The sequence below is a fragment of the Platalea leucorodia genome (assembly GCF_965183815.1).
Source record: "Platalea leucorodia genome assembly, chromosome: 16".
NCBI classification, from domain to species: Eukaryota; Metazoa; Chordata; class Aves; order Pelecaniformes; family Threskiornithidae; genus Platalea; species Platalea leucorodia.
Window position 1 is genome coordinate 6,933,570 of NC_138838.1, and position 24,104 is coordinate 6,957,673.

Genomic DNA, 24,104 nt, shown 5'->3' on the forward strand with positions numbered 1-24,104 from the left:
AAGGTATTATGATTTCATTCCTCTGAACATTACAAATCACTTCTTTTCTGACCCTGTTAAGCCTGACCTGCCTGAAACACAGTTCAGGCAACCCAGTTTAATTCAGTTCCCCCTCTGTCGCCCTCCCAGCCCGGTGCAGTAGCAGAAATTGTTTTAGATATTTGTGTTCAGATCCAGGGATGGTACATTTGTCCTCAAGAGCAAAAGGTCAGAAGGACGTTTCATCCCTCTCCTGCCTACAGCGCTGCAGACTTTGCACACGGTAAGAGCCGCATCTTGGTGTGTGCAGTGCAAACAAACGACAACCACAAATTTGTCTTTGAGAAACAGAAGACAACTTTTACACAAATAGACCTACTTTGGGTCCCCAGGGACATGCAACCCTGCATCACCTGTGGGATGCAGAGAAAGGCTTCGATCTCTCATGTCTTTCTGCAGCCTTCAAGGGCTGCCTGAACCTTGGTGCGTTCTTCCCTCCTGCTTTTGCCTGCGTGCAGATGTGCTGGTGTCGGCGAGGTGGTACATTGCATAAAGTGCCCTCGCCGCCTCCTCAGGGGATCAGAATTTCCCACCCCTTCCAGGACAGCTCAGCAGTAGTAGAGGTTTCCCATCAGCTTCAGAGGCAAATGCTGTTATAGAAAAGATGATGATTGTAACAGGCATGCAAATGAGTAAAGTCATTTAATCTAGATTGGCATCATCTTAGTTACGTCAGTGCGATCAACCTTTTTGACCATATAAATTGCCTACCAAAAACATAGCAGAAAACTTGAGGGCACGTTGGGCAGAGCTCAGAGAGCTGTGAGGAGAGGGAACTCTAAGGGCAATTTGAAGGTGTGAGGTGGCATCAGCGTCCAAATATTGAGCCCCCAGGCAAGATGGCGATTTGAGCATCCCCGTCCTTGCTGGGGATCCACACTAACCAGCAGGCATCGTGCTGCAAGGCTCTGAGACCAGCAGGAGTAAAGGTGTGTGTGATCTGGTTACAACTCCGTAAGTAGTTTCTGTTGTCACTCTCCTTTTAGCAGGGTGCGTGAGGTAACATGCAACCCTAGGCGAAAGACTGACAGCTTTTGGGTTTTGTACCACAAAACAAGCTTCAATCCCAGGATACAACACGTGCAAATGCCACAGTGTAACCACCTGGAGCAACATCAACATCAGACTTGTAATTTCACTGTCTGCAGTGGCCTTGCATCAAGGTGTCCCTTTGCCTTGTCAGACCACCACAACACAAACCTCAAGCTAACTTCACGCCTAGCAAATTCTGGGCCGCTCTTGAGACACTAGACCTGGTGGCACTGCTGTCACTGCTGCTGAAGCTCCATCAGAGATGACACCAAGGCAAAAGAGCAACCTTGCCCTGCAATATTGCAGATGCCTGCAGCAAAACCACCGCTGCCAGCCAGTGTCAGTGTCCCAGGAGAGATGTGTGAACCAATCTTAGACCATGGCAGAGCAACCTCACAATCTGCAGGTCTTCCCTCCTTAGGTAACTCCCTAAATGTCCCCCATCTGAGTCCCAGTAAGAGATGCGATTGTCTGACTGGGAGCTCTGGGCCAGGTGATGTCTGGCATGTTCAAGGCTTTGTATTGCAGACATTAAACTCAACATAATGGAAGATTTCTTGGAATTTTCCACTAGCTGAAGAGGAGACTTTAGTCTAAATCCTTGTAGTTCCTTTTATGTCTCTCTTCAATAGACACCCTAAAATTACTAACATCAACCCTGTTAAAAATACTTTGATTCCTAGTGATATTAGCAGCTGAATTTTGTGACTTGCAGCTAATGCTCTGTACCTGCAACGAATCCCTTCCTTGTTCTCAGGATAAGAAAGTGATCTCAAAAGCTTTTTGAATGAGCCCATGGTGTGCAGTTTTCAGGCAGAGGCACACAGAAGAGGCCTTGCAGATGTGCACTGTACAAAACTGCAGACAGAGGCTGTTGTCTGAAATAACACATAAGTGCTTTTGTAGCAGAAGTAACGTTTATGCTGTCATAATTCTTCCACATTTATATTTTATCTTTGACTTTCCCTCCACTGTCTGCATCCACGCAGCTCCCTCCAAAATCCTAATACCAACAGCAGTGCCTTTTTAATTGCATCCATTTTTCTCATGGCACCTGCCTTTCCTTTAAGTTTCCACGTATAGACCTGGCTCCTACTTTTAATTTTGTCTCGCCCTTTAGCCAGGACAACCAGACATGGTGGAGTGACCCATACAACCCTGGAGTTTAGGTTCCTCTTGTGATATCAGAGACAGCCTTGGGGATCTTGTGTTGTCCCACGTTTTAGGGGCAGCACAGTTGCCTCTCATGGGCTTTCTCTAAGACATAGCTTTTCCTCTTGCACCTTCTCATGCCATCAGCCTGGGAACACATCTAGAACTCAATCCTGAAATAGGAAAGAGGTGCACCCACCACCCTTCCTTAGCCTCTCCAGAAAGTTTCTTTGCCATCCTCTTTTTACTGTTACCATGAAAACCTGGCCTTGGCCACACTGAATCCTCCATGCCCCAGCTTCCTCATCAAGGGAAAGCGGGAGGTTTGCTCCCCTAAGGAGCAGGGGGTGTGGGCAGTCTGCACAGCACCCCATTACCCTGGCTTGGGGAGGGGGTGGTGGGGCTGTTAGCCCATGGCAGGTGAGGGGCTGCTGCCAGGGCACCCCCAAATGCCTCCTCTGCCCCATGACGTGACCCTGCAATTAGCTCAGTCCCAGCTGCAGGTGAGGCTGGGCCAGCCCAGGTGGCTCCAGTAAGGATTTAAGGTTGGCAGGTTACACTGGTTTCCACCTGTGCGGCTTGAGGGGGCGAAGGGCTGGGTGGGGTGAGCTCCTGGTTCAGCCTGTCCTGCCCTGGGTGCTCCCTGCGGGGAAAGGGCTGCTGCTTCAGGACAAGGCTCCAGGCGAGGCTGGAGGAAAGCAGCGCTGTAACCTGGAGGTAAGGCACTCGGTGGCAGGGGGGTGGTTTTCCAGGGCTGCCGGCCCTGCCTGGGCCAAAGAGGTTGTTGAATTGCTCTGGTGCCTGCCAGGCTCAGGGGCCTGGGCTGGGTGAAGGCTGCCACACGCCCATGCAGTGGCTGAGGGCTGGGGTGGGGGCTTCAGGCCCACTGGTGGCACCAGCTCCTTAAATGTGTGTCTTTGGCATGGAAAAGCAGTGGGTGAGGCTTTTCAGGTGGGAGTTGTGAAGGGAGCTGAGCACCTCAATTCCCAGGGGTTCCCGCATCCCCCAGGCTGTGATCTGTGGACAGCCCCAGAGCCCCTGCCAGAGGGGTTAGTGCAATTAAAAACACTTGCTGGGGGGTGGGGGTGGTGGTGTGTCCTTCTTCCCTGCTCCCCAGATGAGCAGGAGTTTGCTCATCTGCCTTAAGCTTACAGCGTGCAAAGCACTGAACAGAGAAAGCAACCCTTACTAGAAACAGTGATGCCACAAAGCGGAAAGGGCGGCGCTGGAGACCTCAGAGTTCTGGGGAGTGTATTTTAGTGTACCTTGAAGTACCTAATGCTTTCTGAGATGGGACTTGTCTGACGTTCAGCCTTGCATGTTGTGATGCGGAGGCCCGGACAGTTTACGCTGCGTCTCTCGGGACTTTGTCGTACCTCCCGTTGCCTGTGGAGAGACTAAAACAGAACAGACCTCAGCAAAACCCAAATCCAACTGCAAAACCCATCTGAGAAAGGCTGATGAACCCACCTCCCTTTCCCAACCATCCCCCTGGTCCCAAAACTTTAGAAACTCCTTCTCTTCTGAACTTTCTGGGAAGGAAGGCCACTCCTTCCCGACAGTTCCTGCCCTGGATTTGCACCCCTGAACCCCCGTGTCGGAGCTGCTCTTCTGAGCTGTGCCCTGCCTTCTGCCAGCACCTCCTATCTTCCATCTTCCCACAGCCTCCGGGCTCTGCTACAGGCCCACAAAATGAGGGAAGTCCTGATGCTTATAATCTAGGAGGGGCCTGCTGCAAGCTGCAAAGGTTCGAGGGAAAACATGGTACTCTGTCAGCGACTGGGAAAGGCAAGGAGCTGTTCCATACCCTGAAAGACTCTATGCCTTACGTCCCTGCTGCCTTCTTGAGAAATGCTGAAACCCCATATACAGATGCATGCAAGATGCCCACCTTAACCCCTGCTAGATCATCTTGTCATCAGTCCTAATAAGAGATGGTGTCAACAACTTGCACAGCAGGCAGCAAAAGGGGTGAAAAAAACAAGGTTCCATCTTCAATAAAGTCAGGAAGTCCAGGAAAATGCAAAGTACTTAGAATAAAAAGAAAACAAAAACATACTATTAAACCATCTTGCCACCCCTGAACACCCAATACAAAATTACTGACTAAAAAAAAAAAAAAAAAGAGCTGCATACAAGTGTACTTTCTACTATATATGCTGCTGAACCTTGACTGGTCCTGAAGCCCTTACCTCAGACAGACACCTCCGCTTCTCTAAATGTCAAAATACACCTACCCAAATAGCTTAGCTCAAAAGCTGCAATCGACTGAAGGATCAGCAGAGCACTAAGACCAGAGAAGCCCAGGAGCAGAATGAGAATTACTGGAATCATCGCTTGTCTCCACCAATTATTTAATGAAGACATCATATCGCCACCTCCACAATGCAGATATTTTACTAACAAATATAAAGAAAATGCGTTTTTTAAATATTCCTACACCTGTTCTATTTTGGTATGGAAACACCAGGCATACAGTAACAAATCACAGACAGCTCACCCCATAGACGTAGTCGGAGGTTGTCCACCAATTGTGTGGATCCAGACAAGCGCACACCATACGCTTCAGCTGGCAACTGCAATTGTTCCAGGTCTCCTCTAGGGAGTGCAGTCGTCAAGGAAGAAATGAAAGCTGCGGCACACATGCCAGCTGGTAATCGGTGACTCAGGATATTCAGGCAGTCACAAATGGTGTCGGTCCATTTCCAGCTGAACGCAAGGAGCAGCAATGAGGTTTGAGCTTGATATCAGAGCAGGATTCTCCTAGAACCCGAGGTATGCCTTAGCATGTGAAAGAAAAGTCTGCCGAGATACTAAAAATTAACATGTAAATCAAGCAATAGGACTTCAAATACTAGATCAATCATTTAACCGAACGCACCCACAGCTGAATGCAGCGTGGACAGCACCGCTATGGGGCTTCCACCTCTTGCACTGGTACATCAAGCTGCATGGCCATCAGATCACCCAGGGAAAGCACGCTCAGTCTCAAAACATCATTTAGGCCTTGGCCTCTGTGCAAAGAACAGCAGAGAGACGTTTATTTCCAGAACTGGCTGTATTTTGTGTGTATGTGCACATCTCTGTACTAGACACTGGGCAGAGCCATCAACTTATTTCACCCTGGATTCACAAAACAGCTAAGCAGATAGATCTGGCTGATCTTTGTGGTAAGGAATCATGGATGAAAAGGCGTAAGGTTGCCTATTTCCTCCTTGCAAATCGCATGCATGCCTCAACTCTATGACCTTCTACGCCTTCCTTAAAGAAGCACCAGAACATAAAATGAATCTGCTTAGAAGACGATCTTTGCCCCCCCCCCCAAAAAAAAAAAAAAAAAAGAAAATGCATGTTCCCAGTCTCAAGAAGAAAAAACGTAAGGAATGCAGAAATCATACTAGCATCCACCTGAGGCGAAGGGTAAGAGAACAAACTTGCCAGGTAAGAGTCTGGATAGGAAGAGCAGGTCTGCAGCAGGGACATAACTGCGTTCAGACAGCTGCCAGGGTCCATCCCACAGTGCAGCACAGGACGCAGCGACTTCTGTAAAGTTATTTACTGCTTTGTGACAAAGCAGCTCTATTGCATTTCCTAAGGATGTTCGCTCAGTGTCGCCATGACAGCACACCTTTAGAAGCAGGGCTTCTTTCTGTCCTGCCATACCAGACACTCTTTATTTGTCTAAGTAAGTGCTACATAAGAAGCTGCTGTCACAATAATTAGGGACTGCATAGTGATCCACTGAAGCAGAGACCTTTTGCAAGATCCTTGCGCTCTCACAGGGCGCCAGGCTCTGGGTTCCTCACTGGACCCAGTGAGCAGCAGCAGCTTTGAGGACAGCGAGTTTTGGAGGCCAAGAGGCAGCAACCATTGCTGCTTATGGATAAAGCTGCCAGGCTGGCGCTGACAACTTCGCCACATACAGAAATCATCTACAGCAAAACAGGAACAGATGTTCACATATCCTAAGGACAGCAACTGGACCAGTGGCCAGGGATTTCACTTTCAGCCAGGAATTCAAGCGGCAGCAGATACCTGTGGGGCAATGAGCCTTGTGCTTTTAGAGACTGAAAGTTCCCCCCGTAGCAGGTGAGAGGACGATAGCTTCTGCTGTGTCTGTTACTAGATGTGGGTTCTGCAATCAAAATGCCAGCAGCTGGCTCAGTTTAGACTGAGCAGCATTGCTACTACCTGCTAGTGTGTAACAGCCCATAGGAAGGAGGTAGAGGCACTGAGCACAAGCTTTGTGTTTACTCAGCAAGCACCAGCTGAAGAGAACCATCTGACTTCCAAACTCCTGTTGCCTCCCACTTTTTGTCTCATCATCACACTACATATCTAAGCTACACAAGTAAGGTACCACAAGCTAATTCACACATCCACTCCCTTTATTATAGCCCCTCTTGCTCTTTTCTCACCTGACTCCCTCAACCAGCATACCAGAAGCCTGATGTACTGACAGAGGGGGAAAAAGGAGGAAAAGAAAAAAAAAAGAGAAAAAAAACTCTGGAAGCAGTGATAAATAAAAAGGAACCATCAGCTCTTCCTCGCCCTTGCAAATAACAGAGCATCTCCTCCCTGACCTGTCCCATCCACTCTTAAGTTTTCCCACCGGCATTGATATCTATTGCTGAATAGAAATAGTTACAGGTGCTTTTTAACAGAAGCATGGGAAAGACAGACTTAGCATTAAGAGATCCTCAGAAATCTGTAAGAATATTTCTGGTGAGGGCACATCTGATTTCTAGGGGGAATGTTCATGATGTATGCATTATCACAGTCTCAGAACTTCGTTCTCCACCTATTTAGGATTCCCACACTGGATTACAACCTGCCTTCACATATGAGATGTTGAAGCTTTCAATGAGGTCACACCAGACTCTGACAAGCACTGATGGGTGAGTCATGCTGCAGTAGCCAGAGATACTAGCAACAGATCTGTTAATCTGTATGCAGCCTAACTCTTTTTCTGGTCTAGAATCTTGTTCAAGAGTGGAACACAGTGTCTCAGAGATAGGTGACTGCAGAACTGCTGAAGAGCAAGGCCACATTTTCACAGCTTTTTTTACAGATTATAATAAGAATCAGTTCCTAGGCGTATGTTTACGACAATGCAAAATGTGTTGTTTTACCTATAAAATGGAAGATCAAGATCCAGATGGGGTCAACAGCGGAGCTGCTCATTGCACATCACTGGAAAAGCTGCCATGCTAATAAGGAATCTAAGGGTTCTCGGAAGAGTTCCACCAGCTCTTGCTCCAGCAGTTTAAATCATCATCTCCAGCAAGCCGCTCTTCTAGATGCTACATCCCTGTAGCAGGGTCAGCAGCTGTACATACACATCTGTACACCAGCCAATCTAGCGCAAAGGCCAGTGTAGTAACAGGATTGTTAGGTTTGGGTTTGAGCTAAGACATCTAACCATAACCCAGCAGGGTCAGGCACAGAACAAACTCTCTTCTGCTGGCTCTGCTACGGCAGGGGGGGAAACCTGTCTGGAGAAGGACTAGACCAGGCAACAGCAACATCCTGAACCGCCACAGCGAAATTCAGTGGAGCTTGCCCATGAAAGCTTTGGAAGCGTGGCAACAGGGACACAGAAAACCATGGAACAACTGAGATATGGGGACCGAGTGCATGAGAGGGGAAAAAGTTTCTTCATTTTGGCTAAACTACTGGACAGCCAGCAAAAGAACCAATCAGAAAGGGAAGAGGCAAAGCAAATCTAAAAGAAATTCTGTAGAGGGAGAACAAAGAAACGAGGTGCTGTTGTAGTCTCATTGCTACGAAGCTAAATTAAGCTTCCCAAGTCAAGCAGAGAAATAATTGTTTATTAAGACTTCTATTCAGAAGACAGCGCGAGCAGCAAATGCCAGTGGGACAACTAACAAAAGGTGTCTTCTCACAGAGGAAGAAAACCACCTAGAGATTGCATAACTGTAATGAGTTTCCTCCCAGTTTCACATTATTAGTCACCTTTCACCCTTCTCTGCCAAAGGCCTCCTCTTATCCATCCATCCAAGGCCCAGAGCCAAGACACAAGCCTTTCCTGTGCTGCTTCTTTCCATCAGTCACTCTTCAAGGTCAAGGCCTTCACGATACTCATCCTTGCTGCCCATCCCAGCCATTTTGAACCAACTCCAGTGTAAAACCCTCTTCAGCCCTGCTGTTAGGAAAAGATCCAAGATACCTGAACAGACCCTCCTTATATTCAGTTGTCATGGCCTAGAAAAGCAGTTAGTTTTTGGACCAACACATTTTGATTTTGCTGTTAAAAGGGAGTCAAGAACATTGTTAGCTACAACAGGGTTTAAGAGACACCCCAACACTCCACTTGTCTTTAAGCATCCAATCTGATATATCAAAGTGCAATGCATCTTGTTGTACTGTATCGGTCACAATACATTGTACTGATATTCCGGGAGTACCTCCTAGCATCAGTTCATTTGGCACGTATGTTATAAGCTATGTATAAAAAAAGCACCTGAAAAACAAGAGCTTAATCAGCTTATTGTTATTCCCTTGCCGAGAAGGGTAAAAAGAATTCCTGGGTGTCCCCGGGCAACGTATATTACAAAAAACCCTGAAAGTAATCAGAGGAAATGTACATCTGGCAAAAAGATTTTTTTTTTTTTCAAGTTCTGGAAATATTTCAAAGCAAAACCATTGCAAAGATCCATCGAGGAGCCCTCTCCAGCAGAAGACAGGCCTACCTAGAGTCCCTTGGAAACCTGTTTGACTCAGGTGGAAATGACCTACTGGCATTTATTTGTAATTGCCCAGCATGGCAGTTGCTGAGGAAGGAAAAGCTGTTGAGTCACAGTGCAAGCCACTTTTCCACTTTTGTCTGGTTGCCCAGAGGGTAGAGTGGGCCAGTCAGAAGGCTGAGATTCTGTTTGTGATACTGACTTCCCATATGACCTTGGTAAGTACTACTTCTTCTTGTGCCACTGTTTCCCTATTTCTTAATAGATAAAACGACTCCCTTGACTCATGGGACAACCGTAAGCGCACAGCAAGGAACACATTTGTTTATCTAATAAAAGGTAAAAGAGAAGAGTGAAGTATTATTATTGTTGTCATATAATACAAAAGCGGTTATGTAATAACATCAGTATTGCTTCATTTTTGTCATTACGACATCACAAACTGTCAGAGGGATACTGTCTGACACGGTATCTTCATCCCTGAGAATGTACTGAAGTGTCTACGTCATTGACACAAAACCAGATTATAACAATCTGGAAGACTCTACCTCGTTTATTTTGACCAGCCTTTCTCTAGAACATGTTTTTCCTGTACAACCTTGTAACCCATAATAATGGCCCAAACTACACTGTAGGAACGACGGCAGGTTTCACGAGCTAGTAAAAGCAAACCAATTCCCCACTTGTGCGTTTCACAACTAGTCGCACGCTAAAACACACGAGTGCTTATCTTTTTTGCGAACAGAGAACAAGCTGAAAGTTAGGTTCTACATTGATAGGTAATATGTACAAAGAACACATTCTAAAAATCTCAATGCCATGAAAGAATTAAAAAAACTCCATAATTTGGCTAAATTACATTCTGCTTGTATGATGACAAATTTCCTAAAAGAAAAGCATTGACAACTGGAGTTCATAACTACTATCATACTTAATAACCACATTTCATTGGTTCAAGTCCTGCAACTTATTCTAAAATTTAGAATTGTTTGCTCAAAAAAGGTCAGATTAAAGCAGCATGTGGACTGAAGGTGAAGGAAGGTATGACTGTGATTACAGCAGCTGAGACCCTGCCCTAATCACACTTTTATCTTTCTTACCTACTGAAAGTATTTATAGAGCAATGATTACTGTACTAGGCCCCGTCACTCCTCTGAACCAGCTCTGAACCAGCACCTTTGTGTTGCTGCAAGAAGTTTATACTGCTAGAGGTGTTGTCATTCTGCCGAGACAGAAAGCCAAGCTTCTCATCACTTAAAAGTCATTAAAAAAAATAAACTATGACACTTCTAAAGAAGTAGGGGTGTTAACCCCAATGTCCTGGCCAAATTCCCGGCTTGAGTAATTACAATGTGCCTTGAATAAATTCTTGCCACAGTTTCCGTTGGACATAGTATTGTTCTCTACTTCCTCTCCTACAATATTATGGAGTGCTGATGCATGCTCTTAAAGGTCCTGTCTACACCAGAATGTCGTACGGGTCTACCCCAGGACCAGCTCTGTGGCAGAACGTTGGGAACAACGTGTTGAAACCAGTTCTGCCTGTCAGCCGAACCGCTAGGCAATTTGTAATTTTTATTTATTGATGTTCTGGCACCTCGTTCAGATGGAATTAATTTTGGGTATAGCTGTCTGATAGATAGACTGGTGCAAATCCCAGATGCAGACATACATAAACCTGTTAAGTTCTTCTTTAAATGAACTAAATTTGCATCAGGACATTAGCAAACTAAGCTAAACTAATTTAACTTTCTAGATGCCTACTATGATCATCTGAGAAGGCAGCAAGAGCATACCTAATAGCACAGGGCTAGAAAAGCATGCTAAATGTGTCTATTTCGTTTAGCTGGTGACAATAAACATCATCGTTTTCGTATTGTCTGTTCCTTCAGAATTTCAGCAGACTTTTTCTAAACTGGTGGTCCGCAGATGATACTGTTTATTTCTGAAGCAGTCACTGAATACATATCAAATGCAGATCTAGTATTTTAAGTAAAATACTTGATAATTAATGGTAAGGCGTTATTCACATTTTTCTGCAGCCACCGTTAGAGACTCTAAGGATTTTTACCTAGAGCCATCATTGTCTTTTTATATATGTAACACAAAGAGCTGAGGCCCAGACTCTCTGCTGGTGTTTGCTGGGTTACCTCCATGGACCTCAATAACTGAAGCTTTTACTCTCATAATTCATGGACTTTAAAGACAATTTGTCTGCAGGAAGAAGTACAAGATCAAGATTCAGAAGAACCTGATTCTCAATTCCACCCTATGACCCCATGGGCAGATCACTCCCTCTTACTGCTCCTTTTAGTTCTCCCATCTGCAAAAGCAAATGATACTCACTAATTTGACAAAGCAAGAACAAATTTATATTGATAGGCCACACTGAGCAGATTTGGGTTAAACGCCATTGTTCTAACATTTGAAAATACAAATATTTACCTTTCAAGCATGTCCTTAATTTCCCCAGAAACATGCCTCCAAACCCATATTATTTTAGAAGACAGAAACCGTAGTTTCAGAAAGTGGATGGTTTTATTTTTGTGCCATTACAAAAATGCCTTTTAACTTGTCAAACGATACGCTACAAATATCTTTGGCAGATGAATGAAACCAAGTTTTCCTGTCATAGCTGCCAACTTCAAGGTTGAGATAATCAGATAAACCTTTAGTTCGCCTCTCCCAATACTTACAACAACATATGTTTGAAGTGATCCACATTTGTCTTACTTTTCCTATTGGGATTTGAAAAGGCAAAGGATCAGACCACTAGGTGACAATCCGCAAAACGCTAGATGTGGCCCGCAACTACTGCGGCCAACCTCTGTTCTCAGCTTTCCTCAGGTTTCCCCCATCCCAGGTTGAACAGTCCCCAGTAGCTCTGCTTGTCTAAAGGTAAGCGCCAAGTTTAGATCAATGGCATCATCCTCAACGCCTGCTGGATACAAAACCTTCTTATGGTACAAAATACCTGTTAGTTTATGTGAAAATAGGAAGGAAGTTTGTTTCGCTTGTTTTATTTCAGCGGTATCAGTAATACTGGATTTACCGAATTGTACTGTTTTATATTGGGGACACCTCAAAACCGTGAATATTTGCAGCGTACTTTCTAACTGAGAAGACTGTCCCTTCAGATACAATCCTGAATTTAAAAGTGGAAGCAATCCCTACAAACACACCTTTGACAAACTTCGTCTCTTACGTAACTGTTTCTATTAATTTATTATCAGGATGTCAGTACAAATTGTTATTTTGATGATTCTTTGCCCCCATACTTCTGAAAGGGAAAGCAACTATAAACACAAGGGAGACTGACCTCAGCGATTTCCTCTGTTCAGACAGGAGCACAATGCGCTCAAACGCCACGACAAGGAGAGGTGGACTGTTTAGAATTCCTCCAGCTGTAATCTATAGTAAAAACAAATAAACAAATACGTGACTACAAGACGCGATAATTAATCCCTGCACGAAGCCAACTGTTATCTCTAGTTCAGAGATGGAGATACCAAAGCACACAAAGGCTCAACACCCTACCAAGTTCAAAACCCACCACTGAGAGCCAAGACTCAGCTCGGGAGGCCATGTGCTCGGTCCATGAGGTTTGGTTTTGGGGTTGGTTTTTTTTTTTCCCCCCTCTTCTGGCCATAAACCGGATACAGTTTGGCCAAGGGCAGACAGCGAAACGCGCCCGTTCGGTCAGGCCAGTTGCACAAGAGTTAGCACCAGCGGACACCTACCACCTCCTGGGATTAGCGCCTGTAGCCAAGGCAGCCCCACACAGCCGTACCCTCACCCCCGGCTTGGCCTGCCCCAAACCCACCTCCTCTGCCTCACCTGCCCCAGCAAACTGCCCCTGCCCCCAGCACGCCGCCCCCCGCCTCCAGAGCTCCCCCTGCCCTCACCTTCACCCCCACGCCCTCCTTCTCTCCGCTCCCCCAGAGCCCCCGGCCGAGCTTCCCCACGCCGTTCCTCAGTTTCCCCGTTCCCTTCACGCCTCCCAGCCTCCCCCCCCGCCATCCTCTCCCTCAGGCCCCTCTCCCCCGCCCACCTCGCCGTCCTGCGGGTCCCCCCCACGGGGCTCCCCCCGACCCCACGCTCCGCTCTCCACAGCCCTCGGTCCCCCCCCCCCCCCCCGCCCCTGCCGGCCCCCGGCATCGCCCCGGCTCTGCCCCCCGGCCGCCCCCTCCCCGCACGGCCCCGCCGCCCCGCGGCCGCCCCTCGCCGCCCCGCCCCCGACCGCCGCCCCCCGCCCCTCCCGCGGTGGCGCTGGGGGGGGGGGAGCGGCGAGGGCGGCGAAGTCTCGCGAGAGGGGCGGGCGGGGGCCGCTGGCTGCGGGCAGCGCGGAGCGGCGGCGACGGAGCAGCCGGAGCCCGGGCGGCGCTGAGGGGAGGCGGCAGGCGGGCGGGCATCCCGGCAGGCAGCCATCCCGGCCCGGCCCGGCCGAGGGACCCGCTCCGCCGCGGCAGGCACGGCCGGCGCCGCCCGCCCTCCCGCACGCCGTGCCCCCGCGGCGCGGCGCGGCCTGGCCGCGGTTCGGCGAGCGGGGCCCAGGCGGCGGCGGCGGCCGTGGTGGTGGCGGCGGCAGCAGCGGCTGGGCGCTCCGCCGCGCCTGCCCTGCCATCTTAGGTGCCGTGCCCCGCCGCCTTTGTGCCCGCCGCGCCCGGGCACCCGCGGGGGCCGGGCCCGACGCCCCTCCGGGGGCGCCTCCCCCCGCGGGGCCGCCGCCCCTTGCCCCGCTCCTCCTCCTCCTCCTCCTCCGCGGGGGGCCGACCGGCGCTCCCAGCCCGGCTGCGGCGGAGGGTAAGGCGGGCATCGCGGCGGGGGGCTCGGCCGGGGCGGGTCGGCGGCGGGGGCGCCCCCGGGAGGGGTGAGGAGGGAGGAGGAGGAGGAAGGGGGGGGGGGGCGGCCCGGTGGGGCCGGCGCCTCCCCCGCCGCGCTCTGCGGCACTGCCGCAGGACTCGGGGCCGCCGCCTCGGCCCCGCCGGCGGCCGCTGAGCACCGGCGGGGGAGCGGGAGGCGAAATGGCGCTTCCCTGCGAGGGGCGGCCGCCGCCGGCGGGGTGTTCCCCGCGGCCGCCGCTGTCAGGGGCCGCCAGAGGCCTAGGGCCGGGGCAGGGCTGCCGGCTCCCGCCGGCCAGGCGTGCCCTGCGCTGCGGGCCCTTTTTGTCTGCGCGGCTCCGCTGGGCTTCGTCGGCCGAGCCCGGAGCCCCCGGGGGGGCTGGGGGTCCCTCAGAGACCCGCGCGGATTCCTGCCTCCCCCTCCCCTTTTTATTTTTTTTTTTATTTTTTTTTTCCTCCTTCCCTACCCCTCGCTCCTCCCCAAGTGGTGAGTTTTCAGTGTAAATACCATTTTGTTCGGTGCTGGTATGGGATTTGGATGAAAGTGACCTATTTTAAAGACCTTTTATTGCTTCCCCTCAGCAATGCATGTGGCGGCCGATTCCGTTAGCCAAATAGCGTTTCCCAACCATTTTAATTTGTCAGATTAAAACATCCTCATAGAGGCTGGATTTCTGTAACCCGCGTGTGGGTATGTCTTTAGAAATATCGTTCACCCTGCTTTGCTGCAAGCATCTTTGGAGCATTAGAGTTCACCTTTGTCACTGTGAAAGCAGAAATAAATATAAACGCGGTACCTGGGCGCCTGTAACGTGCAGTTGTACCATTGTGTTGGGCGCGGTACAAGAAATGGGGGGGAAAACCAGGGATTAAAATGGTTGTTGTCAAATGTCGATCTTTGCACGTCTCAGGAAAAATGTCAGAACGGTATTAGCCTTGAGGACTTGCGTTTATTTTCTTAGAAAAACCCCTCGTGTTTATCGCGCTTGTCTCTGCTGCTTATCATGGTATGGAGTATTTTATTAGGTGGCATTTTAGTGGCTGAGTTGGTTAAATAGCAGTTGCATTAACTAGTTGAACAAATCGTGTCCTTCACCTTTGACTATTGCATTTTGAGAGCCTTTACAGGAGTGTGTCCATGCATGCCAAGGATGGATTAATAAGATGTTACCTAAAGGTTTGGATGTTATTGATTCCTTACTATTAGTGCTATTTATAGTGCATTTGACATGGCTCTTGTTTTATGTATTTGCATAAAGGTTATCAGCTTGGAATGCTTCAAATGAAATGTTCCCAAAATACCACCCCTAACGTGTTTTTCATTTTTTTATATATATATATATATAGTTGAACAGTATAGTTCAGATCTTTAGTGTCTGAAAAATAGCTTTAGTAGATAGCACATTGTAATAGTGAAAACACGGTGGAAAACGGTGACATATTTTGACGCTAGTGAAGATTTGTTTTCACATAGCAGCATTACAGAATAATAACTTCTGTTGCAATAAATATGATTTTAGATACGTTTTTCTTGAAACTAGTTTGAGCCTACATTTTCCTTGCCTTTGTGCCTGTTCGTAGTGAGTGTGTCATAGTTTTTGCTACTTATGTCCAAGGGCAAACCTAATCAACGATTGGTTTGAGCCTTCATATTAGATTCTCCACAACACTGGCCTAGTTCTGACTGGTATGTTTGCCATTTTTAGGACTCCTCTTCCTTTTATCTGTAGACTCAAATACATTGATAAACTTGAACCTTAATTTGTCCTTTGAACTTGAGAGAATGTTTTTCTCCTCTGTTAAGAATGTCTCACTAAAGAGAAAGTGATTCTAGTAGAACAGCTTAAATTAAATTTAATCCTGTTGAAAAACAATTGCCTGAAGTAAAAACTCCTTGGATAGTTTGGTATTTTTTTCTTTTTAACTAGGCTGAAATGAAGTGCTGCATGTAGAGCACCAGATGTTGGCATTAAAATTATGTACAGATAAGGTGACTTAGGCCTCAAGTTAGACTATTGGAAAAAGTTATCTATCATATGTCCTCCCGTTAAATTCTGGTGTAGGCTAAGCTGGAGAATTTTAGATATTTACTTCATCTAAATAGCATTTCCATTTGTGCAGCTTTCATCTTTGCCTATCTGTTGTAATTCATCAGGTTTTGTCACTAGAATAACATATTTTTAATGAGTTGTAAGCCAGCCTAAGTTTTTATGCTTGGTGAGATACATTAGAAGAGAAGCAAATATCACACTAATAATTACATCTTCAGATGTATCCTAGTAGTGGATTTCCTGTAATGAGGATGTTTTGTAGAGAACAATAGGTATGGCAGCGATTTCAGAGATTTGTTTTAAAGATGTTGTAGGTAGTTGACTCTGCAGTAGTGAGTCCCACTTTGACACCACCGTTGCGTAGTCAACAGGAACATTAGGTGGTTTCCAGGTACTTCGTTTTCAGGTGCAAATTCTCTTTCTAGCAAAGACAGACTGGATGGATGGACTACTGCTGTGGTCTCACTTGTCTGTCTCTTCTGCAAGGATATACTTCTGATCTAACTGAATAGAGACTACAGTCATTTGCAAAATATGCCTTATATAAGTTTATTTGATGGTATAGATGTTTGGTCAAATGAGAAAATGTTTAGGGTTGATCTGTCTCTCTTTGTAATCCACAAGTGGTAAGGAAGCTATGATAAATGTCACTTGTCTTATTCCATTCTCAATGTATTTTGGAAAACACTTGCATAATCGCTAAGATTCTGTCTTAGAAGCATTTTCTGTTGTGTTTCTGTTCATATTAAAATCACGTAAACAACATATTGCTGTGTTGAAGTGCACACTAGAAACTATACAAATCTTTGGTATTGCCAGTGGTGACCCAGGCTCTTGTCTTCTGAATTACAATGGTTATGGGTGGCCATTACATTTTTTCCTGTTCAAGTATGCTATGTAGTGTGAAGGTTTTTTGTTCTGTTTCCTTACATGAACCTGGACAAAGGGAAGGGCTTAATTTCAACTCTGGACTAGAATCATGTCTACATTAGAAAGTTATCCTGGGTCTGACAGCAGGGTTTCAGATATGGGTCACATAGATATCCTCCCTCGGTTAACCACGTTTGAGACAAGCTTGCCTATAGCAGTACAGAGAAGGATTTGATACCTTCTGAGACTGATGGCTGTCCTTTCTTTTATAACTCTTGAATGTGTGTTACTCTTCCCCACAAGCTGCTCATTCTTGACTGATGTGGTGCAGGATGAAACCCCGGTCTGCGTGGTCTTGTGCTCGCCGGTGAGTTCCTCTTACGCTAGAAGTTGATTGAGGTGCGTGGTCCTGTCCTCCACCTGCTTTTCCGTGCGTGTCATTCCGTTGGCGCTGGTCTTTGATCCTGCGCTGAGCCACACCAGCGGAAAGCGAACCTAAGGAAAAATGCGAAGAGTTTTGTGCCAGCTTGGTGATCTGAAATGGCTCGGTGCACAGTTAGGTGATGCTAGAGACAGCCCAAGGGACCGGGCTGCACCACGACAGCCAGCGAGTAGATCAGTTTATGCTGCCATGGAACCACAGCTTGTTCAAAGAGAAATGTTTGGAGACAGGGGTGGTTAGTGGCACTTCTTCCTAAACTTGTAGTAGTTAGGTTTCAGGATTCTTTGTTTTCATTGTTCTTTAACATGCCGAGGAATTGCTCGTCATACATTGATTTCTGTGTGGAGAAGAGACTGGAAAAAATCCAATGGATAAGGGGTCAGAAAACCACTAATGCCCTCGTGAAGTTCCAGAGGGAGCTCAGCTGTGCGGAGCTGCGAAGCAGAGTCCTTCCTGTGAAAGCAGAACTTAAAATACAAAAACATGAAATCGGAGGGGAAGTGCAAAGTGTCTGAGGGGGAAAAGCATGCACAAAACAGGAGGAAAGGATGGAGAGCTGTTTGAAAGCACAGTTGGGTTTTAGACACTGTATTCCCTCCTCCTTGTCTAAGTGCTCATTTACAGTACAAAACATGGAGGAAGGAATACTTTCTGAAGGCCCTTAGAAACACAATGGACATTAGGCAGCACAATGGGTGCTCCAAACATGGTTTCTTAAAGCAGTTTTTAAACAAATATTTGGTGATCACTGGAATGACAGTATTTTTTTAATTACCAAAGGGAAGCTATTGAGAACTTTTAATACTTTGTCAGAAATCAGTGCATTGTTACTTTTGACAATTTTTTTTTTTTTTTTTTACATCCTGCTAAATCTTGGTTTCTTTGCCAGAAGAAGAGGCAAGGTAGCCACTGTAAACATAGCATGAAATTGCCAAAGCAGCAGTAAGTTTTGTCTAAACAGAAAAGTTTCTCCAGTTTAATGGGAGCTTGCTGAGCCTGGGTATGCAGAGTTAGTTAGCACCTACATTGTAGCTTGGAGCTGAGGTTTTCCTTCTCTTAGGGGTACGGTGAGGACAGCCCAACAGACTTTCTGGGTTATGGCGATGATGGCTTCTTAATACGAGTGGACAGTAGCTGATAGTTTTGCCTGTTGTATTGCTTGGCTAGAAACAGTTTTGATTTTTCTCTAGGGGTCAGGATGGGGTGACAGCATGAGATTTACATATTGAGTATTGTCCTTAGAATGGAAAAGGCTACAAATGTTTTGGTTTGGGGAAAACTTAGATCTTGAGGAAAGAAGTAAAAATCACAGAACTCTCAAGCTGGCAGGCTCTGCTGTTTTCTGTGCCTGTGATCTTCCACTGACCCTTATTACACTCCTGGCTGCGGCCATGCAAATATTTTCTTTAGAGTGAGGTGTAATTTTATAAAAGCATTTTTCTCCTACTCTCATCAAGTGTAGCATGTTTACAGGGCAGCCGTCTATCAGAATGTGGGTGAGTGGTGTCCGTGAATTTAGTTGGAAGCTTTTGCTGCATGTCAGCGATGTCAAGCCATATTTGAAAAGTAAATTTTGATGTTTAACGTTAATCTCAGAGATTCTTGCTCATAGCTTTCAGACCAAAAGCCAATGTGTATTATACCTGAATTCTTAAAATGTGAATAAAGTTGCTTTCAGCCTTTCACTTAGTTCAGCTAAACTTCAAACCCCCTTTTTCTTTCCTTTAGTCTGCCACCATTCGCTGAGCATCAGTAGACACAGTTTTTTGAGGGGTTATGTCCTTTAGGATCAGTCCCTCTTTTTGCATTGCTGGTTCAGCTTCAGTTGGTTCTGGTCTGGCTGATTCCTAACCTGTGGAAAGCTTTGGGATCCAGGAGCATGGGAAAGTGGAATATGCGAATGCAATTATGTTGAAAGGGTAGGGAACATTTCTTGTAACAGTTTTTGGCTTGTTCCCCGTCCATGTGTTCGGTCTGTGTTCCAGGCATCCAGCAATCCTACCTCTTCCCTGACATACTGCTACTCAAAGGCAATAGCAGACCCATGAGCCTGTTCCCAGAGAGTCGTTGTATTGGGATTTCTTGGAAAGAATCTCCTGTGGTATTGCACATTTGTTATTTTTGCCTCCCTCCCCCTTCTTAATGTGCAATTCTTATTTCCCGCCGCAGTCCCCTTTTAATTGGTGACTGTCACTCCCTCCCCCAGCCGAGGAGATGAGAAGAGAGGTTATTTTTGCTAACGCTGTTTCTCAAATAGGCCATGGGTGTACAGTAAGTAGTGCAGTAACTTTCTCCATGGGAAACCATCAGTTATTAGGATTTCTCAAACTGCGTCCCGGTGGCGGTGCAACATGTTTCTCCTTTCGTTCTGGCTTGCAGTTGTCACTAGCACTAGCTCCTCCCAGTTCCCACTTCCTTGTAACCCAATCTGAATAAAGATCATGGGATTTGAATGTGCCTTGCTTTTCTGCTGCTGCTCTGAATGTTTGGGTTGTCTCTGTGTTCTCCGTAAACTGTGTGCTGTGATCTTCGCTTTTTGGCTTCGCCTGTTCCAAAGAGCAGTTGACAGTTGTTAAAATCGGTTCTGGGCCAGCCATGATTTGATGCGATTAAACTGTGTTAAATATGTTCCAGAACTGTTTCTTGGCCTAGATAGCAAACTAGTTAGACCCTGGTTTTGAAATCTATTTATGTATGATTTGGCCCTGTGCCCCTAGGTAAGCTGTCTGCCTCTTCAAGGGTCAAACAGCACAGGATCTATGCACAGGACATGATCTTCTGCCTTTAAATCCGCTGCCCTCCCACATCTCCTTGGGCTTTTTTATTACTCTCTGCATGTCGAAGTCTTGTCGTGAGAATTACGTACTGGACTAACTGTAGTAATGTGGTTTCAGCACCCATAAAGACTGTGTTGCAGTGATACAATTTTCCCTAGCATCAGCTGAGCTGGTACAAACCCCACTTTATACTTGCTCAGTATATCCCAGTACGCAGGCAGGCTCCTAGATTGAGGTTTTTATGAAGGTTTGCAACTTTAATTAAAAAAGAGGGTAACCTAGGCCTTGACAAAATTTTGTGCTGGCTTCTAGAAGCGCATATCAAAGTTGGGAAGGAAATAATGATACGTTCCAGAGGCAGTGCCTTACTAAGAATGCCAAGCTCCATTTTTATTATAGGTTAATTGCCATATAGGCAAACCCTGAACTCTTACCTGGGTTTTTGGCTTAATTTTCCTTCTTCCCTTTCCACACAAAACCCCCTCTAACCCATGCTTTGAAGTATTTAAAACTAGGTTAGTCTCTGGCTGGAGGTGTGTGGTAGAACCTCCTGTTAATTCTTGCTGGGACCTGCCCGTTTTGCAGCAAGAATGCAGGCGAACCCATCTGAATGCTGATCATCTGTCCTTTGTGGAGGATGGAAGATGATTTTTCCTTCATTTGACACAATACATGGGCAAAGGAATCCTAGAGCATCTCCATTCCAAAAGCCACGCCAAGTGCCCAGAGCCCTACAAGCAGGCCTGCGTGCCCATGGAGGTGGGGGAGGAGGGCTTGGTGAGGATGCTCAGTCTGAGCGTAGTTGTCTGCATGACAATCGCTGGAGATATTTCCTCCTCCCGCTATCAGAAGATGTTGCTGTGAGCTGCTAGCTCAGAAGTTGACCACGTTCTTGCCAGATCAACCTGCACAGCAGTCCTGAACTGACCAGAGTCCTCAAAATTTCACTCTAGCTGGCTGGGAAGACAGAGCGCAGGGTCCCAAACACTAAGATAACTTGTACTTAAGAAGAGGTCATGATGCATGCTTTTTATCCAAAATGTTATGGAAGAAGGAAGTTCTCATCCTCACCATTACTTTTGATTTCATTTCAGTACTAATGCAATGAATTTATTTGTGAAAACAAGACTGGGCAAAAGATTTGTTCCTGATTTGACAATAACAAGCAGAGCGCTTTGGATACTAGACTAACATGAAAACAGTTTACTTGTAAAGAACATGAGTTATGTTCACTAGCTCATAATTAGCCAGGAAAACATAAAGAGCATTTGAAGAATTATTTGCGAGTTTATTGAAAAAGATTTGACATGCAGTTTTTGATGCACACTGTTACATATTACATATATGACTTTTCTCTGAATTGGCAGGATAATAATAGTAATTCCCAGTTCTTAATTTCATTCATAAATCTCAAAGTATTTTAAATGAATGATGAATGCATATTTATTTTTCATGTTTACAAGGTGGGGATACTGAAGTACAGGTAGAGGAGTGAGTGATTTGCCTAGCATAGCTGGTGACAGAGGTAAAAGAATTTGCCTCTGTGGTCTCCATTTAACATCTGACCAGCAGGACTTGGGACTCCAGCACCTCCTGGGTTGTAAAGCAGAAGCAGAAGCGTACGAGATGCTGCGTTGTCCATGGGGTGCGATGGAACAGCACAGGCCTCAAAGTTCAGCAGCACCACCACTGTCCCAGAGCTCCTCCTGAAAGTCTGGCTGGCCTACCGATAATGCAGGGGATGGGGTTTTTGGTTTCATCGCATGAGCACTATGTAGATTTTTCTTATCGTAATGGCAATTTAATGCTGTTCATGAATAAGCTGGCTAGATCTTGAAATTTGTAATATGATATGTGACTGTGATGTGACTTGTTGCCCAATTCTTTTTATTTTTTAAAATAAATCTGAAAGGGGCCTTTAATGCATTATAGATCAGTCCTGATGAACAACAAACTAAGTATTTTCATTTTGGGAGTCAGTCACATACAGGGATAACTAGGGACTGCTCGGCTAAGTAAAAATATTCTTGTACATATATAATTGCAAGACTTGGGGATTGTCTGGACATCTTTATGGGGATCTATGGAGGCAGAGTGTATCCTTTTATCCTGTTTGTGCTGTCCCTACTACAGCTGAATCTCACATCTTCTTAAGGGTCTGGTTATTGTGTAATGCAAATGCATCCTGCTCTTTTCTGTAAAAAGCTGAAAGCGTTCTCACCTGAAGCACTAGGAAGGAAGAAGAGCTTCGAGCCCCCGTACCTGTCAGGAATCTGTAAGCGTTGCTGAGCGAGCCAGTGCTCGGCTCATCGCAAGTAACGTTCATCTGTTCTAGATTCTACTTTAACTGTCTCTGCAGAGAGGTTTACCGTCTTGGTATTCATTTAGAGCATATCTATGCAGTAAAATCGCTGGGGCTTATTTGGAAATAATAAAACTAAGGATTTTGTTGCTTCAGTCATGTTATTTTTAAACTAGAATAACCCGAAAAGCCTAGAAACCTTGAAACTTGAATCCCTGTGTGGAAGTGCTCAATATTTTGGGACCTTGGTTTTCTGAGGGATTTTTGTTCAATGTTGCCACAGCCATGGAGTATGAAATTTAGCAAGTTTTCTCCAAGGTCTGCTTTCAGCTTTGGAACTAATGCTACCTGTGCTGGTTTGAAATAGTTCGTACCTGTTTATCACGCGCATTGCAAAATCTACCTACCTATTTACATAGGTGTTGGGGAAACAAGGATGATACGGACTAGCATGAGAGGTATGGAGGAGCCGGAGTGGAAGGAGCGTATGGTGTGAGTTGTGATTCTACTTGTCTGCTTGTTTTCTGGTTTGGAGGCATCAAGCACCTGCTGATTTAGGGGTTTTCTGTATGTGATTTCATGCCTGTGATTAGCATTTCTAAGGACATGACACATACAATCTCACCACTAAAATACGTTCTGTAAATACGTAAACAGAAAATTACAGAGATGGTCATTGTCCGTCTGTCCTGACTAGTCTCCAAAGGTAACCCAACAGGACTTGGCAAGTCCGAGATCTGTTGTATCATATGGGCCCAGTGAATCATAGAATCGTTTAGGTTGGAAGAGACCTTAAAAGATGCTACGATTCTGTGATTCGTTGGGCCCATATGATATAACAGATCTCGGACTTCAGAGTGAAATTCCTTCTCTGAGTGGAGTTACCACCTCCTTTTGATGCTTCCTTAATGGCAGTTGCTGGTCTCATTTTCTTTCTTTTTAATCACTGGGGCAGGAGAATGAGATATTTAGATAGCATATTCCAGTGTTTTACCATTTTACTGTTTAATGTCTTAAAGTCCAACTCTAGAGAAAACCTCAGCAGCTTCGCAGAAATCTGTAATTGTGTTTTATCTGAAATCAACCATTGGTTATGCCAGGATTTCTTAAGGTAGATGATAATAATAATACCATGACTTGTAAGCTCTGGGGAGGTGTGAGAGATCCTGTGCATTGGTGTCTGTTTTTCTGGACAAAATCTGAGGACGATACCTGGTTAGTTGATGTTATTGTTGGAGCATTGTCCCTAAGGTAATAGCAAGGCTCTGTTTGTTTTGCTGCTTTGAGAAATTATTAGTATTCTGTCTGAATTGAGCAGGCTGCTAATACTGATTAGCTTGTGCGTAAGGTGGAGATGGCAATCTCCTTAATTTCATATTTAATGACAAAAAAATCACAGCGAAGAGTTATCGAATGATTTGTCACCGTTGTGCTGTTCAGTAGCTATCAGTGGAACCGTGTGACCGCTGGGTATTTAATATCTTCCCCTTCTCTAATTCTCCGTTTTTTTCTTTGCTGTTTTTCGCTGTTGCTGTTTAAAATTAAGTCATAAATTGTTAGGAGCAAGGAAAATGGCCATGTACCATCTAATTTGGTGTCTTGAATCTCCAAGAAGCATCTTGGAGGCTTGCTTCCAAGATTTTACATTCTTTTATTTCTCACTTAAACCCTTTCATTTCTGAGCTTGTCAGTCACGTCGATCTGTGAGTTCAGGTATTACACGAAGGATAAATCTCCTTGTGATGCGGAGCAGTGAGTGCACATGTTCTAGCATGGGCCTCTCCTGAGTTTTAATAAACACAGACAAGGTATGAATGCCTCTTCGCTGCACGAGGCGTGTTTTTTCCCTCTGCAGGCGCTACCTTCTGCATGCGTACACATCTAGCAATTC

At 46.0% G+C, this 24,104-nt stretch overlaps 1 protein-coding gene and 1 long non-coding RNA gene across 3 annotated transcripts in view; one reads left to right on the forward strand and one right to left on the reverse strand.

Moving 5' to 3' along the window:
• Nucleotides 1-291: 291 nt before the first annotated feature.
• Nucleotides 292-12,331, reverse strand: LOC309598103. The gene is made up of 5 exons (XR_014229945.1): nt 12,250-12,331; nt 4,724-4,932; nt 4,115-4,253; nt 3,499-3,620; nt 292-629 (listed from the first exon to the last, which is right to left on the reverse strand). It is a non-coding gene; the product is annotated as an uncharacterized lncRNA (long non-coding RNA).
• A 1,252-nt stretch (nt 12,332-13,583) lies between these two features.
• Nucleotides 13,584-24,104, forward strand: part of TAOK1 (TAO kinase 1) — a 73,910-nt gene continuing 63,389 nt past the window's right edge. The window contains exon 1 of one of the 2 annotated variants that reach the window (XM_082328214.1): nt 13,584-13,733. The gene's annotated coding sequence lies outside the window, so the exon portion shown is untranslated. Of the gene's footprint in view, nt 13,734-14,921; nt 14,949-24,104 lie in introns of those variants that run through there. The other variant, XM_082328215.1, reaches the window with a different exon arrangement.